Source organism: Lissotriton helveticus, chromosome 2_1 (genome assembly GCF_964261635.1).
Source record: "Lissotriton helveticus chromosome 2_1, aLisHel1.1, whole genome shotgun sequence".
Classification (NCBI taxonomy): Eukaryota; Metazoa; Chordata; class Amphibia; order Caudata; family Salamandridae; genus Lissotriton; species Lissotriton helveticus.
The window spans coordinates 1,566,988,403-1,567,008,288 of record NC_136059.1 but is presented as its reverse complement, the minus strand read 5'-3'; positions in this window follow the sequence as shown (position 1 = coordinate 1,567,008,288).

The following is a 19,886-nucleotide window of genomic DNA, read 5'->3' as shown; positions in this document are numbered from 1 at the left end:
ATCACTGCCGAAGCATGCCGCTGAAATTCAACTATTAGTAGAAACTTATCAGTTAGATGTTCTTTTTTGTACCGAGACGTGGGCCCACTCTGACTGTGAAATTGAACTTGACTGGGCTTGTCCGCAGGATTATAAAATCCTGCATTCACCCAGACCCAAAGGTCGGGGGGGTGGGGTGGGAATTATCTATAGAGCCTCCTGGCACGTTAACATCCTAGATATGGACCCGGTTGTTGGGCTGAGCTCCTCGGACTTTCAATTAACAGTCACATAGAAGTTACTTTCACGGTAATTATCTGTTATCGTCCACCGGGGGCCTTCAGTGCCCAGCATCAACAATCGCTACTTACTTCTCTTTCCAACATGGCGACTTCCCACAATAAGCTAATTATCTTAGGGGACTTTAATCACACAACACCTTTGCGACAATCTTACGCTGTTTTTCAATGATAAAATTGAGACTATAATTCGAAACCTAAGCATCTCTCCCACTCTGGTCGACCCCACCGGCCCTGAGATTGTCATCATTGATTATGGAGCAGCGAGCCAAGGGTGCCAGCCCATGGACCGCTTGGGGGAGTTTCCCCCCATTACTGAGGTGGAATTTAACAGACTGGCTCAGGGGATTTCCTCGGGCTCTCCTCTCGACCCTATCCCCCCTAAAAACTGGAAGGTATCCGGAGAGGAACTCTTTCCCACTCTCTGCAGGATTTGAAATCAATCCCTGAGCAGTGGCCTAGTTCCTGCCCCCTGGAAGCAGGCTCTCATTAGGGCACTGTTGAAGAAACCCTCTCTGAATCCTGAGTGTCTACAGAATTATCGACCAATCTCCCTGCTACCATTCCCGGCAAAAATTGCCGAGTGCTGGGTGAGCTCGTGTCTCTCCAAACATCTGGAGCAGAATCATTTCCTGGACGAAATACAATTCGGCTTTCGTCCAGCCCATGGCACTGAAACAGCTCTACTTACTGCCATGGAGGACCTTCGTATGCATGCAGACAGGGGCCAGGCAGCAGCCTTGATCCTGTTGGACCTGTCTGCCGCATTCGATACGGTCAATCATATGATTCTATTGGAGAGACTAAGAGAGGCCGGGGTGGGTGGCACTGTCCTGCATTGGTTTCACTCCTTCCTGCGGGATAGGAAGCAGGCTGTGTCCCTCCCCCCGTTTCAATCGGCCTTCTCCCTGGTGAACCATGGGGTGCCTCAAGGCTCGTCCATCAGCCCGATTTTATTTAACGTTTATTTAAAACCACTGATTACGTTAATAAAATCCCACATGCTAAAAGCAATTAACTATGCCGATGACACTCAGCTCATTCTCTCTTGGGAGGGTGAGGAATCGATTCCTTTGGAGTCGTTCCATGACTGTCTGCGAGACACGGCTGGCTGGCTACACAATAACTCCCTACAGTTCAAAGCCTCCAAGACCGAGGTTCTGTTCTGTGCCGGAAGTCGGATTCCTCGCCCGTTCCCGGCGGAGTTCTGGCCCCCTGAAACTCTGGAAAAACCACAGCCGGTCACCACTGTTCACAATCTGGGTGTTATGATGGACAATAAGCTCAGCATGGAAGCCCAGGTTGCGAAAACAGTGCTCACCTGCACTGCCCTTTTTCGCTCACTCCGCAAGATCTTGCCACTCCTTCCCTTCCGGGCCCGGGCCTTAATAGTCAGGTGTACCATTCTTAGTCGCCTTGACTATTTCAATGTGCTGTTGCTCGAGGCCCCGTCTGTGCTGCTAGACAGACTCCAAAGAGTTCAAACAGCCGCTGCCAAACTGGCCCTGGGCTGGCCTAGGAGATCCTCGGCCACTGCGGCAATGGCCGAGCTTCATTGGCTCCCTATGAAACAGCGAGTTGCTTTTAAATCTCTCTGTCTTGTTTTTAAAGCCTTGCATGGAGTCGGGCCCGGCCCCCTGCAATCTATGTTTGACTGGTACATTCCAACCAGAGCCCTCCGATCTACAACGGCCTGCCTTGTCAAAGTACCAAGATTTAAAAAAGTCAGGACAGGAGGAAGATCTTTCAGGGTTGCAGCAGCAAAACTCTGGAACAGCCTGCCTTTGGATGTCCGTCAAATAAGTGAACTTCTCCCTTTTAGGAAACGGGTCAAAACTTGGCTGTTTCCAAAATGTTAACTGCCGATTATTCAACTGTTGTCTCCCAGTGCATCTTTCTTAAGAGTTATCTCAGCGCCAGGATACCTGCAAGGTGATAGCTGCGCTTTATAAATGTTTTAAATAAATAAATAAATAAGTATCTGAGAGGGGCAGTGTCTCTCATATCTGCTGTATGAACCGTAAGAAAGAAGAAGGGCCCCTGCTGGAAGTTGATTTTTGCACCACCAGGCCCTGCACTCTGACTAGCTACGCCTGCTGCACAATCTCAAACTACAGCCCTGTGGATCAAAACTTCTTGGGAAGGACTAAAGAGTGGACTCCCTGCAAGCTACAGATTAACAGAGCTCACCTGGACCATCACCACAAAGAATCCTCAGTCTGGAGTACTACTAGTGGACTTGTAAGGGTTTTGTTCAAGTGGATTGTTGTGGGAACTGAAGTCCCAAACTTTCAAGGACCATCTTGGAGATTCCAGACCCTTGGATTGTATTTTGGACACTTTGGACCTGCAAGAGGAACTTCAGGAAGGAGTTCCTAATGGAATTCACCTGCTGGAGGAGGTTGCAAGACGTCTGGTGAAAATTTGCAAAGTGTGAAATTGTCTCTGTCAGAGGCAACCAAATGTCCAAATATGGCACTGTTGGTTTCTAAGCACTAGAAAGTGTCTAATCTTTAGAAATTCACATCTCTGGTTCCCTACCGAGGATTCGTTTAGTTTTGGTATCATTTTAAAGATAACAATATTTACTATTTCTTTAAATATGTGTTGTATTTTTATTGTGAGTTGTGTCCTAATTATTTACTGAATTGGTGTTTTTAAATGCTTTATATACCTGTCTTTGAAGTTCAGCCTGCCTGCTCGCAGCCAGGCTACCCAGGGTTGAGCGTGGGAATCATTTTCTAAGACTTATTCTGAGCCCTATTTTGTGTTAGTTTTATTATTACCAGTGGTAAATGCATATCTGCCACTACTAATAATCCACTTTCAAACAGCTGGACTTAGTATTGGGCACAGGCGTGCCCAGGGTCTGTAAATCAAATGTACTTGTGGACCTGCAGCACTGATTGTACCACCTACATGAGTAGCCTACAAATGTGACTCAGACCTGCCACTGCAGTGTCTGTGCTCACAGTTTTAAACTGCCATGTCGACCTGGCAAGTACACACACTTAGAAGAAAACAATAACAGAAACAAAGAGAAAGGGACTAGGAAGTGCTGCTGTGTTAAGACGTGAACCCTCACTCACCCTAGGGTGACATGCTTCATCATGGGGTCCCGTCTTCACACTGGGTCCCCAAGGTACTCAAGGTGGGCTACTACTTTCCCATAGGAGAGGAGAGGGGGTTCTTTTTATCAACTACACTACAAGTTTTATTTTTTGTGTGGTGAGGGAGAGGCAGAGTGAACACAAAACATTGTGCACTGGTTAAAACTATCTCTCAATTTTTATTCTGGTTCCACCAATGGATAGAGTTAAAATAAGCTTGGTGAAATAAGGACATGGATATTCCCCTACTCTATATTCTGGTCAACTTGTTTCTGCCCATATAGAACGACAGGTTCATAACATTCCTCAGGACCAAAACTGTCGACCCTTCATAGACTCGGGGATCAAGACGGTTAAGCTCTGACCTGCCATGAAGTGACTGATGAAGGTGGAGCTATTTTTATAGATTACAAATGTATCTTGTGGACCCTACGAGATGTCGGTACCACAAGACTGATCCATACCAGTGAAAGTATGGTTTTCACTTTTCAATTTTAATCAGAAGCAGAGTGACTCATATTTTTGGTCCTGAGGAATGCCATGAACCTATTGGGGATCCATTTAGGGCAGTGCTACTCAAAGTACGGCCCGGGGCCGCTTGCGGCCCTCTTGACCTCTACATGCAGCCCCCCTGGTGAACAGCAGCATGAGCTGCTGTTTAGTTGCTGAACACTAATATTCTGAATTTATTAACCTGCAAATACATTCTTGCCCGTTTAATGCAACATTTTTTTAGACCTCCTTACATAATCCCTGACCCACCCAGACCCCCTACCGCCACCCTGCTGGCATCAGTGGTGGCATCAGTCACACCACAGACCATACTTTGTAGCCCTTGGGCAAATGTTTGTGAGTACCTATGGTGAGTAAGAATCTTGATTACCAGACCTGGTTAGAATGTGTGGATTCTTTTTGTGGATCACTGGATGATTGGGTGAAGGGCAGTAATGTGTAGTATCGAAGTCAGGAACACAGGAAACGTGGTGGCTGAATTGGTTGTTTTATTCAGACACATAGGTTTACACAGCGACACAAGAGACACCAGGTTTCAACTGGCGAAATTGCCAACATTCTCAAACCGTCATAGAACCCTCATGACAGAGAGTTCTAACTACAGGTGCCAGGGAGGCACAGCACAGAACATTACATTATCCCGTTTTCTATAACCAAAAGAGGAGGAACACAGGGAAGAAAAGAAAAGAGAAAAGACCGGGAAAGAGGGAGCAAGGGAAAAGAAGAAAAGAACAGAAAAGAAAAGAAAAGAAACAAAGACAGCGAAGAGTAGAAGATCAACTGGAGTTAACAGCTAGAATTTAATGAAGAGAGAAACAACTACCTAAATCTGGCAGGAACTCTTGGAACTCTTGAGCTCCTGCGAAGTGCAAGACTACCATCATCTTCATTATTAACATCGTCAGAACACATGGCATCATGGCGAGAAACAGGTTCACTGACATTGACTTTCACAACTTTACTGACATTCCACCAGTGATTGTTGCTAAGACGAACAGCATTTCCGCAAACCTTATCGACAACTAAAGGCTCAGAAAATTTACTCCTTCCCTTGGTGACATGAACAGGGCTCTTGATACGCACAATATCTCCAGCACAGATACTATGTGGCACAGTCCTATTCCTTTCATCAAAATTGGCTTTCTGTTTTGCTTGAACCTTCATAACATTGTCCCTTACAAACCCATCTATCCCGTCCATGACATTCAACTTAACCCACTTCGACATCCACCCTGGACAAATTTTTGTGGAGGGTTTTCTCCCTCTTAGAAGTTCGAACGGAGACACACCAGTGGACGAATGAGCAGTAGTGCGATAAAACCACAACATGGAACGAACGGCATTTTCAAGCACACACTTGCAGGCGATGGCCCATTGCACACAATTGTTCAACACACGATTCATTCTCTCCACAAGCCCATTGGCCTGAGGATGATAGAGGGAACTCTTCCTATGTGAGACGCCACCTTGTTCGAGAAAAGACTCAAATTCAGAACTCACAAACTGCACCCCATTATCCGTCATGACAACAGAGGGAAACCCTTCCCTAAGGAAAACATCTTTAAGAAAAGAAATGACGTTGGCTGAGGAAGGCTCACTGATAAAACGAATCTCTGGCCATTTAGAATAGTAATCAATGGCAACAATGGCAAAACGCGAAGAAGAGGGTAAAAGATTGAAAGGACCAACTAAGTCAACACCAATCCTTTCCCATGCTCTCTCGGGAAGCATAATGGGTTCCAAAGGGGGTATTCTGGGTTTGTAACTCTTGTCAGATGATCTACAGATAACACAACCATCCACTAGAGCATCCACAGAAACATCCATGAGTGGCCACCAAAACACATCTCGTAGTCTTCGTTTGGTGAATGTTTTTCCCAAATGGCCTTCATGCGCCCCATCAACAAGACGTCTCCTTAAACTCTCGGGGGGAATGAGCCTGCCACCCCGCATAAGGATCCCATCTTCAACCGTGAGCTCATCAGCCACCTTAACAAAAGTCTGGAATTGTCCAGAGACATTTTTCTCTTTAGGCCAACCTTTTTTTAAGAAACTTAGGACCTGAACAAGTACCTCATCCTTCAACAACTCCCTTCTCCATTCTGCCTCATTGACCGCACACATTCCCTCAAGATCCAAGGCAGCAACAAAGCAATCTTCCTCCTCGTCATCCCTTTCATCATCGGATTCATGACCAGAAATGGGGAAACGTGAAAAATAGTCCGCCCTGACATTCTTCGAACCTGGCAAATAGACCACATGAAAATTGTACTGGAGTAGCTTGGTTGACAACCTCGCAATACGCGGGGTATGCTCTTTGATCTTGTCGCCAGACAAAATAGAAACTAAGGGATTATGATCAGTGCGTATAACAAAGTGACTACCCCAAAGAAAAGAGTTGAATTTCCTTACCGCCCACCAACAAGCCAAAAGCTCTTTCTCTATCACAGAAAAATTCACTTCAGCACCACGCAACACCCTTGAAGCATACGCAATAGTGTTGTCAACCTGACCACTCTTCTGAGTGAGCACGGCTCCAAGACCAAATCCACTTGCATCTACAGTTACCACACACTCCTTATTTGGATCAAACGCTTTGAGGACACTGTCACTCACCAATTGAGACTTAATCCACATGAAGATTTCTTGGCAGTTCTTATCCCAAACAAAAGGTACATTTTTTTTAACATATTGGTAAGTGGGTGAACTTTTGTCGCATAATCCTTGATAAATCTGGAATAGAACTCACTGAGCCCTATGAAGGACTTCAAACCTGCCTTATCGACTGGAGGAGATGCATCCACAATTGCCTTTACCAAACCTGGACGTGGCTCAACCCCATTGTGTGAAACAACATGGCCAAGAAATTCCATCTTTTCCCTAAGAAAAACACACTTCTCTCGCTTGAGAACAATGCCCTTGTTTTGCATTATTTCCAAAACTTGATTCAAAGAACCATTATGATCCTCAATATTTTGGCCAAAAATCAAAACATCATCCTGGAAAACAATTACTCCAGGAGTGTCTTTGAACATCTGACTCATCAGCCTTTGGAAAACAGCTGCCGCTGATGCAAGACCGAACGGCATTCTGCAATACTGGAAGCTGCCAAATGGAGAGACAAATGCAGTCAAATGTTTAGAGGACTCACTCAACACAACCTGATGGTACGCGGAAGCTAGGTCTAACTTGGTGAACCATTTTGCGCCTCTGGTGAGGGATAGCAAATCTGTAATTTTTGGCAAGGGGTGTGAGTCAATCCAGATGTTTTTGTTTAGACTGCGCAAATCCACACAGACGCGCAGATCACCATTCCTTTTCCTGGCGACAAGAAGAGGGGACAACCACAAGGATGACTCAATCGGTTCAATGATCCCCTTCTTGCATAGCTCGATAAGTTCGGTCTCAAGGCTATCCCTCACACTAAAAGGGACGCTTCTGACTTTATGTTTGACGGGGATAGCCCCATCTTTAACCTTGATCTCATGGCTAAAGTCCTTGATCCTCCCCAGTCCCTTTCCAAAAACAGTGGGAAATTTGCGAGACAGACTCTCAACATAGTCATCGGAGTCAACAACGGCAAGACTCGCAATACAATTGTCGGGTTCAGCTACTCCAACTTGTTCTTTTGCCCCAGGTCTCAGGATTAATCCGAACAAACCACCATGAAACCACCCCAAGATGTTCAACCCTTTGATTGCGACATAAATTTTCCCAAAAATTCTCCTGCCCCTGAACTGTAGGACATCCTCAAAATAACCAAGCAGAGCTATTCTACGTCCTTCAAAAGAAACAGGAGCTCTATCAGGAGGTTCAAGTTTCTTTCCAGGCCATGTTTCCTCAAACAATTCCTGGGTGATCATGGTTACTCTTGCCCCTGAATCTACCAGTAGGGAAACCACTTTATCACCTACACCAAAATTCTCGTAGGGGTCAACACAATCAGAAGGGTCACCAACAATGACTCCATCTTCACGCACAGCCACAACCACCACCTTAGTTTCGTGTTTGTCAAAATCACCCAAATCTGGATTTTCACGTACCACTACAACCATATCTCTGAGATCGTCTTGGATGCTGTTAACTGGACTTGTACCCATACTTGTATTATCCAGCATATCGGAAACATTTCCTACTCCATTTACATTGCTTAGACCTTGTGGCTTACTGACAACAGTGGAGTTACCCTGTCTAGAATTCTGACAAATTTTGGCAAAATGACCATATTTTCCACAGTTACGACAAACAGAACTCCTAGCAGGACAAAATTTGTTATTCTTGTTGTGTGAGGGATTCCCACACCTATAACAAATGTCATTTCTAGGAAACAGGTTTCTTTCAGAACGTTGAAAATTGGGAACGCTGCTCCTCTCGAAGCGTTGTTGTCCAGGAGCTGATCTGTTGTCTCTGTTCTCCTTAGTCCTCACCACAGAAACTGCTTCATCATTCTTCTTTTCGAGCTCCTTAACTTCTTTTTTAGACAACTCGATACTTTTAGCAGTGCGGATAGTCTCTTCGAGAGTAGGATTTCCTAAGGTAAGCAACTTCTGCTGTATCGACTTGTCAGTGCATTTGCATATGTATTGGTCTCTGATTAGTTGCTCCCTGAAACCCTCAAATTCGCATTCCGCGTTCAACAACCTCAAACCAGACACATAGGTCTCAACGTCTTCACCAGGCAGCTGTTCTCTTTTGAAGAATTTATGTCTGATTACCACAAGACTTGGTTTGATGTCAAATCTTAACTCCAGTCTCATCCTCGTTTCGACATATTCATCCACATCTTCTTCCGCGTTATTCCTTACTAGAGGAGGTAAATGTTTAAAAATCTCTCTGCCTTCAAAACCCAATGAATGCAGTAACAAAAATTTCTTCCTTTCTGCGCGATATCTTGACGCGCCAATTGCCCCTATATAGGTTTCAAATGCGTCAAACCACTTCCTCCAAGGAATGGGTGGATTACCCGGTGTCTCAAGAAAAGGTGGAGGAGGAGAAACTGATTGCATGGTGTACTAGGGACTTGTACAGAACTGCGTGAGTTTATCCCAAATAAACGCTGTGTCGCTGTGTTAAATAAAGATTTGGGATGAACACAAGGTTTGTTGCAGCGAAAACAAGGAAGAAATGTGTTAGCCTGTCACTGTATGTACAAGGAAGAATTGTACTCTCTTTCAAAAAGTGTTTTTATTTTAAATTCTTCCTTAATTCCTTTAGATTAACGTGGCTTTGTCTTGTGATTACAGACCACCCTCTCGAAACGGCCAATGACGTGCTGGTCGTTGCTGTGGTAATGTTGGCTTTACAGCGCGCTGCAGCTAATGCGTGCACACAACAAAGAATTTTCCTCTTTTTTTTTTGACACACAAAATGGCCGCCTCTGACGTCACCGGCGTGTAACAGCGTTGCCAATCATACGCGAGTCCGTGATGCCAACCACGCGGCTAATTCCCCTTCATTGCGCAGTACCGGTAATTACAGGAAAACGCTTTCAGAAACAAAACTTTGCGTTGTGCGCGGAGCAGACTTATCTCGATAGAAGCGCTCCGCTCCTCATCCCAAACGAAGAGAAAAATCCGTGCAGCTCAGATGGGGAATCAGCTGTCTGGCAACTTCCTCGATATGTTCAGCTGTCAGGTACGAGGCAATTTACGTGGTTTCTCCGCAGATCGTCGCCATGAATATTGTAGTATCGAAGTCAGGAACACAGGAAACGTGGTGGCTGAATTGGTTGTTTTATTCAGACACATAGGTTTACACAGCGACACAAGAGACACCAGGTTTCAACTGGCGAAATTGCCAACATTCTCAAACCGTCATAGAACCCTCATGACAGAGAGTTCTAACTACATGTGCCAGGGAGGCACAGCACAGAACATTACATAATGTTACAGATTTTAAGGGGCTGTAGAATTTGATTGTGTGGGAGCATTTGTCTAATCTGTGTTTTGCAGAGCTGCTGCAGCACTTGACTGATAGGAAGCTTAGTGACCCCAGGAAGCTTGCTATGAAGGCCGACCACTGGGTAAGTACCAGGGTCCACAAGAAGATGGATGGGGGAGACTGTGCCAAAGGTGGACAGGGTCCCCAGCAGGAGAGTGGGGGGCATCAGGGTAAACAAAAGGAGTTCTCAAAAGGGGCCCCAATCTAGTACCCAGGGTGAAGAGTCCCACTCCCCAGCAGATAAGAAGACTTGGGTCTCATCAGGAAAGCCTGCAGAGACAGGAGCCCAGAAATCTTTTGCTTGTGACTAAAAGGGTCACAGAAGAGAGGATCCCAAGTGTACCGAGCGGTCACTGCCACCCAGCGGTGGGGAGGAGTTGGTCTCAGGTGGGTGTGGGGAACCAAGTTAAATGCCCCTTGTCTCACTAGGGTACTGTGAGATGATCCAGAGAAACCTAATGCCTGTTAACATTAAAATGTTCAGGTAGTGGGTGATCATCAATGGGCAGAGATACAGGAGCCAGTTTAACCACAGCCCAGTATCATCTGGTGTCTGAGGAGCAAGTAGTCCCTGGTGTGTTCGGGAAAAGTAGTTGTAGTGGACAACTTTGAGTGCCAGCGTAAGGTATCGCAGGTTCCTTTTGGTTTCGGGGTCTCAGGTTACTTGAGAGTTGCTGTGAGTCCCACCATGCCTGTTGACTGTCTGCCTGGGGAGAAGACCAGTAGACTTATGCCTGGATGGAGGTGGAGCTCAGGTCACTCTTGGGGTTGTTGGGGTTGCCAGAGTGGGTGTGTGTGGCCACACGGTCCATGGCAGCCAGGAATGGTGATCAGAAGGACCTGAGCCTGAAATAGTGGCCTAGGTGCCTGCCACCCCTTAAGTTTCCACAGTCTGGGAGGAGGCTGACCCGAGGGGGACACCCTGGAACCTATAGGGGGATGGGCGGCTGAACTGGGATATTTGCCTGAGCTGACTCATTGGCAGCAAGAAGGGTGCCCCACCAGGGAGGAGTGCTGCACAGAGCAGAACGTGTGCTCTAATCTTGTGGGTATTAGGTAACAAGCCAATAACCAGGCAGCTGGTACTGAGTCCAAGTCTCACTTGATCTACTGGGAGAATGGTCTCCTGAATAGTGAACCTTAGGTTTCTGAGTCTGGGGAAGCCTGTGTGCTGCTGGTACACCTGCACTTCAGAGCCTTCCTACTGGGTTTGGCTCATGATGTGCCTCTGGCAGGAAATTTGAGGCAGGGCAAGACCTTTGACAAGCTGGTCACCCACTTTTACTGGACCCAATTGAGGAAAAAACCAGATGCCTTCTGTAGGTCCTGCTGGACTCGCCAAGCAAGTGGAAAGAGTGGAGTGAGATGCAAGGCTCCCCTCCAGCTTTTCCCTATCGTGACCACCACTTGTCGAGCGGGTGGGCATCAACTTTGGGGGGCCTCTGTACCACAAGACAGCCATGGGCAACAGGTTCAGCCTGGTCTCAGGGGACATTGCCACCCAGTGCCTGGAGGCTATCCCTCATAGGACTGTAACGCCACCCATGGTGGTCCAGGCACTGATGGGGATTTTTCCTGCATGGGTTTCCCCAAGGAGAATGTTTCTAACCGTAGTACCAATTTAATGGCCAAGTACATGACAGCCATGTGGGAGGTGTTTGGTGTAAACTACAAGTTCACCACCCCTTACTACACCCAATGAAAATGGGTTGGTTGAAAGGTTCAACCATACTCTGAAAGGCATATTTGGGGGTCTGACAGACTCCATGAGATGTAAGTGGGACGTCCTCTTGCCATGGCTTCTTTTTGCTTACAGGGAAGTACCACAGAAAGGGGTTGGCTATAGCCCCTTTGAGCTGTTGTATGGGCACCCTATCAGAGGAACTCTCTGTTTGGTGAAAAAGAGCTGCGGGCAAGCTCCTAGGAAGTTTCCATAGGATGCTTTTAGTTACATGCTGGCCTTTAGAAACCAGAGTGCCCGCTTCAGGAAACTTGCTCAGGGGAATTTAGAAGCAAGCCAGGAGGACAAGAAACATTGGTTCGACCAGAACACCACTCTGGTTGAGTTTCAGCCTGGCCCGAAAGTGTGGGTCATGGCCCTGGTGGAGCACTGGACTGGACTGGAGTAGGAGAGGTCAGTAGAAGGTGTTATTCTAGGATGTCATAGGATGTTAAAGGGCTGGCTATGGTATTACACAAACTACTTCCTCAAACATAAAGCCACAACACCAGAATGCAATTGTAAGGTCCTATACTAAAATAGAAATGTATATTTATTTATTTTTCACAAGAAATCTCTAAAACCATAAGTAGCTGATATAGACTTGTATTGACAATACTGAATACAGAAAATATGTTGATCATTTATTAAGCACTGAAATTGATACCAGATGGACCAATGACAGCTGGAGAAAAATAGGCTGTTGCTTGCTCTTAATATTTTTTTTAGACTGGCTTATTTTATTTTTGTTATTTATGTGTTATGGATATTAACAGAGGACAAACATAACCACATGGACATCAGACGATGATATATAACACTGAAGATGGGCATAATGGCAAAGAAAAAAATAAGAAGAAATGATGGTAACAGCAGTAATAATGACCGGAGACCAACATGTTGCACATCTGACTGTGGGGGCCATGCTGTGGTAGCAGCAAAGAAAAACTGGGTAGGGTGGACAACAGGGGTTTTTAAGAAGGCCTTTACACTAGAGAAATGGGCTTTACAAAGGTATGACATGAGATTTTTGTGGGAGGAAAGTAGATCGGGAATGAGGAAGGGATTACACGACTAAGAGTTCTACATGTTTGACCAATAGAATGAGAACTATTACTGTAGGTTGATTAATTGCTTTGGTTTTGTGAGCTCTGAACCAGAGGATAAGGTTGCTGCTGATTTTCTAGTTTCTTTACAAACATCAATTTTATCACTGAGATATCAGGATTGGCGTAGATTGTAGGCATTGCAGGTTTTGTTGGCATCAAGGACAGGCTACAGTGGGGAGAATAGTAAGTAATTACGTGATCCGATTTGTCAGGCTGACGTGACTAAAGAACAGCAGTCAGTGATGCATGGGTATTTTTGGCTGGTCATCATGCTGTATAGATTAATTATAGGCCCTACAGTGGCCTGGAGATCTCTAGTGTATTGCAGCTTTGGTTCTTGTAGGGAGGTGACAGTTACGAACAAGGGCTTTTGGCCTGTCTGTAAATGTGGGACCACATAAGAAGTATGGGTTCAGGTTCAAAGCCCAAGGACTTAGAAGAAGAGACTGAGCATGGCTCATTGATTGGTCTTTTTGAGAGACGAACAAGAGCCACTAATGGAGCCCTTAAAGAGTCGACTTAAGTGGTTGAGTGACATGAAAAGAGTATGTGACCCCTAAATAGTTCTAAAGGCTTCTGATAATTAGAGAGCTTGACTATGCTAACCCTTATCTATGATTTATGTAGGATATTCTAATTTTCCCACTGCAGCACAGGAAGTGTTAGACAAGTACAAAGTTAGGCAATTGATTGTTTCGGTGGAGGGCATGTATTGTGAATGTTCAATAAAGCAACAATGAAATCAAATACATGCAGCACTAATGTCCAATACTGCATCACAATCATTGATGAGATAGCAAAGACTGATGTAATAATTCAATCTAAAATATAACAGCATTCCAATAAAGAACAAGATAAATACACTTCAGACGATGGGATGTGATCAAATCCTTGGCATAAAACCTCTTCATACCCGGACAGGAAGTTAACTCAAATGTCCTTGGAACCAACCAATAGCACTGTGCTGTCTAACTTCAGTGCTACAATAACAATACCACAACAAACGTATAGTGAAGTATTACTGACTAGAACTCACAATGCATGACCTTCCATTATCAGTGCTAATAAACAAAGCAAGGATTAGATGATTACATCTTCAAGTGATCATTCTGAACTACTGAAACAAATTATGGACGGTATAATGGGGCTTACTAAAAAAATTAGAAGATAAGCACCCTAATTCTCCTGTGCTGGTAAATTCAAGTTTTATTTGTGCAGGCTAGGAAGCAAAACACTGCTCAGAAATGGAAATGGATCAAACTGGGGACTACCTGTACTTACAGCAAACAAGCAGATAAGAGATACAAAAAGTAGTATATGGAGACTCTAGTCATGATAGCAAGTTAACATCATACAAGGAACAATCTCTCAGTCAACAGAAGTATATAACTGACTTTACAATTTTTTTTAAATCCGAAGGCTCACATGATATACTGAATCATAAAAATATTTTGAAGCTATTAAATTCCTATGAGGCCTTGAAAGATCCAGATTCACAATCGCTCTTAACTGTTTGATTCTTCATCTGCCATAAAACAAACGCAGACTACAATACCTCTGGAAGAACATCCTATGCAACTGGGAAAACCTAAAAATCTGCATATGTTAAGAACTTCTTACAGGCAACCAGAGTACTATAAATCAACATCAAAAATCAGACCATCTTATAAGGCCCTGAGGCACTAATAAGATTTGAAAAATTACAAATCACGGCAAGTGAAACAGATCCTAATGTGCAATCAGTCACAGGGCCAGTGAACTTGCAAACAACACACCATTCACATTGGGCCAAACAGCACTCATAATGAGCAGAAAGTAAGGAAAGCATGTAATAATGAATTTGGAATATTGAAGGATACGAGAGACAATTGAAAAAAGCAGGGATAAAATGTCTAGTTTCATTCAAGAACAATGTGTATTCTGTCTTCAGGAGCAATCCTTAAATGTAACAATCTCATATTATACTACACATAAAATTAAAGCTAAGAGGAATGCTTTTGGAAGGCCGAGTTTAGGACTGATAATATCAATTAGTAATAAACTCTGTATAACAAGTGAGAAAATAAAAACATCATCGGAGTGTATATTGGGCAGTCCTTGTCATAAACCAGTTCGCTGCAAAGCTGATGATTATAAATATTTACTTCCTCACTCAGCTTGTGAAAAATATCCACAGATACCGTAAAACACAAGAGGAACTGGATCAAAGAATGGATGCATATGGTTACCTATTTGTTATTGTAACTGGGGACTTCAATCAAATGCTATTACCACTCGCGAACCAACTCTCAAAAATTTAGGATCCTGACTTGAGCCTTAATATCCCTGATCCAAAAATCCTATTACAGAATAAATTAAAGGGCTCTAATTCTTAAACCAGGTTCACGTATGACCTTTTGGTAGTCTTCGGATATAGCGCACTAAATGGAAGGTTGGCAGAGGACCAACCAACTGCACCAACTTAGTGAGGACCCATGGCCTCCACCATCATAGACTATACATTTGTGCATTATTCAAATTTCCACTTTTGTCAAAGATATGCTATCATTCAACGACCCAAGAGTGATCATGATCCTCAAAGGCTAGTTGACAACATCAAACATGATCATCGGAAAGCTCAAGTAATGGCAAACAGTGTTGGAATGTTTGCTGTTAAAGGTAAATTGCTCATCTGGAACAACATGCTAAAGAACAAGGCGTCTAACCTAGGCAGAGCCTTGTCATCACTTATTTGAAAAGATTTTGCACAATTGAAAGTAGGTAAAGATTATATGCACATCTGGCAAGCAATATCAAAGGGCCTTCTATCAGTCCTGATGACTGAGTTACAAAAACCTTAACCATAGTTTTACAGAATTTTTATATACTTTTACTTCAACAAATACCTGCAACTTATTCAAGAGAGTATATCACAAGATGGGGTGACACACGCTAAAACTTCCTGCATATAAGGATCGTGATCTGAGGTTGCAAAAATTAAAGAGGGACTCAAGAACAGAAAGATACAAATAAAGCGGGATAGTGGGGATAGTGCATATGCATAGCTGGTCTATGCTTTTTTATCTCGAAACAAATCAATCAATCAATCAATGATATTTATAGAGCGCACTACATACCCGTAGGGTCTCAAGGCGCTGGGGGAGGGGGGGTGCCGCTACTGCTCGAACAGCCAGGTCTTCAGCTTCTTCCTGAAGGAGAGATGGTTTTGGGTCAGGCGCAGGTCGGTCGGGAGGGAGTTCCAGGTCTTGGCGGCCAGGTAGGAGAAGGACCTTCCTCCTGTAGTCGCTCTTCGGATGCGGGGGACGGCGGCGAGGGCGTGGTTGGCTGATCGGAGGTGGCGTTTGGGAGCGTAGAAGTTGATTCGGCTGTTGAGGTAGCTTGGGCCTTGGTCGTGTAGGGCTTTGTGTGCGTGGGTGAGGAGGCGGAAGGTGATTCTTTTGTTGACGGGGAGCCAGTGAAGGTCTCTCAGATGTCCGGAGATGTGGCTGGTTCGTGGGATGTCGAGGATGAGTCTGGCTGAGGCGTTCTGGATCCGCTGGAGTCTCTTCTGGAGCTTGGCGGTGGTACCGGCGTAGAGGGCGTTGCCGTAGTCCAGTCGGCTAGTGACGAGGGCCTGGGTGACGGTCTTCCTGGTCTCGGTGGGGATCCACCAGAAGATCTTCCGTAGCATGCGTAGGATGTTGAAGCACGCCGAGGAGACGTTGTTGACTTGCCTGGTCATGGAGAGGGAGGAGTCCAGGATGAAGCCCAGGTTGCGTGCATGGTCTGTCGGTTTGGGTGCGGTGCCCAGGGCGGGGGGCCACCAGGAGTCGTCCCAGGCGGAGGGTGAAGAGCCCAGGATGAGGACCTCCGTCTTGTCCGAGTTCAGTTTCAGGCGGCTGGTCGTCATCCACTCGGCTACCTCTTTCATCCCTTCGTGCAGGTTGGCTCTGGCGGCGGCGGGGTCGTTGGTCAGGGAGAGGATCAGCTGGGTGTCGTCGGCGTAGGAGATTATGCTGAGGTTGTGTTGGCGTGCGATGGCCGCGAGGGGGCTCATGTAAACGTTGAAGAGGGTGGGGCTCAGTGAGGATCCTTGGGGGACGCCGCAGATGACTTCGGTGGCCTCTGACTTGTACGGTGGTAGGCGGACTCTCTGCGTTCTTCCGTCGAGGAAGGAGATGATCCATTCCAGCGCCTTGTCCTGGATTCCGACGTTGCTGAGGCGCTGTACTAGGGTGCGGTGGCAGACAGTGTCGAATGCCGCGGAGAGGTCTAGGAGGATGAGGGCCACTGTTTCTCCGTTGTCCATCAGGGCTCGGATGTCATCGGTGGCGGCTATGAGGGCGGTCTCGGTGCTGTGATTGGCTCGGAAGCCGGACTGTGTGGGGTCGAGGGATCCATTCGTCTCGAGGAAGGCAGCCATCTGCTTGTTGACGGTCTTCTCGATGACTTTGGCTGGAAACGGTAGGAGCGAGATGGGGCGGTAATTCTTGAGTTCGGTGGGGTCCGCTGTGGGTTTCTTGAGTAGAGCGCTGAGTTCGGCGTGCTTCCAGCTCTCAGGGAAGGTGGCGGTGTCGAAGGATGTGTTGATGATGTCTCGCAGGTGAGGTGCGATGACAGCGTCGGCCTTGTTGAAGACGTGGTGAGGGCAGGGGTCGGTCGGTGATCCGGAGTGGATGGAGTTCATCGTGCGGATGGTGTCTTCGGTGCTGATCGGGGTCCAGGCGTGGAGGGTGGTGGTGGGGGGTAGTTGTTCGGTCTAGGTGTGCGTTGGTTGGTTGTTGAAGCTGTTGTGTATGTCCGCGATCTTGTTGTGGAAGTATGAGGCGAGGGAGTTGCAGAGGTCTTGCGATGGGGTGATGTCGTTGTTTCCTGCGCTGGGGTTGGATAGCTCTTTCACGATGTAGAAGAGTTCTTTGCAGTTGTGTGCGTTGTTGTCCAGCCGGTCCTTGAATGCAGTTTTCTTGGCGGCGCGGATCAGCTGGTGGTGCTTCCGGGTGGCCAGCTTGAAGGTGGTCCTGTTGTCCGGTGTGGGTTCCCTTCTCCAGACTTTCTCGAGGGCTCGGCAGTTCTTCTTGGAGCTCTTGAGTTCGTCGGTGAACCACGGGGCTTTCTTGCTGCCGGGTCTGTTGGGCGGGGTCCTCAGCGGGGCGAGTTCGTCCGCGCAGATGCTGATCCACTTCGTGAAGTTGTCGGCGGCCTGGCTGGGGTTCGCGGAGCTGGCAGGAGGGTGCTGGCTCAGGGAGGTGGCGAGCTGGTCTGCTGTGATCTTGTTCCAGCTTCTGCGGGCGGCCTGTTGCTGGTGGTGGTGGGTCTTCGTTCTCTTGAAGGTGAAGTGGACGCAGCTGTGGTCCGTCCATTGCAGCTCTGTGGCGTGGCTGAAGTCGATGTCTGTGCTGGAGGAGAAGACTGCGTCGAGTGTGTGTCCGGCGAGGTGGGTGGGGGTGGACACCAGCTGCTTGAGTCCAAGATTGGCGAGGTTGTCGAGCAGGGTGCTGGTGTTGCGGTCGTTGTTGTTCTCCAGGTGGAAGTTGAGGTCCCCCAGGAGGATGTAGTCAGCGGAGGGTAGGGCATGCGGGCTGACGAAGTCGGCGATGTCCTCGCTGAATTGTGTGCGTGGTACCGGGGGTCGGTAGATCAGGGTGCCTCTGAGGGTGGTGTTCGGGTCGGTGTGGATCTGGAAGTGCAGGTGTTCCGCAGTGGTCAGGGAGTTGTCGGTGCTGGTCGTGAGACGGATGGTGTTCTTGTGGATGATGGCGATGCCTCCTCCCATCTGGTTGGCGTTGCGGTCCCTCCGGACGATCTTGTAGCCCTCCGGGATAGCGATGGCGATGTCGGGAGCTGAAGAGGCGTTCATCCAGGTCTCAGTGAGGAAGGCAACGTCTGGGGCTGTGGTGTCTAGGAGGTTCCAGAGTTCGATGGCGTGCCTGTGGACGGAGCGGGTGTTGAGCAGGATGCACTTGAGGTGGGTGCTGCTGGAGGTCGACTTGGCGGGTGCTGGTGCGAGGCAGGTCCGGATGCAGGTGAATTTGCAGGCGTGGCAGCTGAAGGGTCCGTGGGTGCATCGTGGTGTGGCTTGGTGGCAATCTGGGAGTCGGCCGGTGTTGAGTGCGGTGAGGGTGGCGCCGGAGTACGTCAGGCGGATCGGTCGGGGTCCTCGGGGGCCAGGGGTCCTGGCGCTGGTCGCGATCCGGTTGCGGACGGGCGCAGACGGGCTTACCTTTGGCGCGCCTTCGGCGCACCCGCTGCGCGTGACCGCTGCGCGTTCGCACGGTCTCCATATAAGGCGAAGTGCGCGGGTGGGCGGAGCAGCTGGGAGGCGGGAGCGGGGAGGGTACAGAAGAGAAAAGGGGCGGGGTAATCGGCGGGAAGCGGGGAGGGAGAGCGGAGGGCGGCGAGGTAGGCGGGCAAATAGGAAGGAAAAACGTTAACACGGGCACAAATTACAAAGTACAATGATGCAAGCACAAATGGATGGCAAAACAAGACCAAATACTAACAGAGGCAAAAGCAGCCGGCAGCCGAGCACGGACCACGCCGCTCGGAGGAGGGGGCATGGTCAGCGGCAGCGAGGCAGGCGGCGAGGCAGTATAGGCAGGGCAGGGGGCACACGCAGCAGCTGGTGGCCGTGCGGCGCGGGGGTGTCCCACAAGTGGGTCACACTCACCTGTGTCGCACGGTCTCCATATAAGGCCCAGTGCGCGGGTGGGCGGAGCAGCTGGGAGGCGGGAGCGGGGAGGGTACAGAAGAGAAAAGGGGCGGGGTAATCGGCGGTGGCGGGAAGCGGGGAGGGAGAGCGGAGGGCGGCGAGGTAGGCGGGCAAACAGGAAGGAAAAACGTTAACACGGGCACAAATTACAAAGTACAATGATGCAAGCACAAATGGATGGCAAAACAAGACCAAATACTAACAGAGGCAAAAGCAGCCGGCAGCCGAGCACGGACCACGCCGCTCGGAGGAGGGGGCGTGGTCAGCGGCAGCGAGGCAGGCGGCGAGGCAGTATAGGCAGGGCAGGGGGCACACGCAGCAGCTGGTGGCCGTGCGGCACGGGGGTGTCCCACAAGTGGGTCACACTCACCTGTGTCGCACGGTCTCCATATAAGGCCAAGTGCGCGGGTGGGCGGAGCAGCTGGGAGGCGGGAGCGGGGAGGGTACAGAAGAGAAAAGGGGCGGGGTAATCGGCGGTGGCGGGAAGCGGGGAGGGAGAGCGGAGGGCGGCGAGGTAGGCGGGCAAAC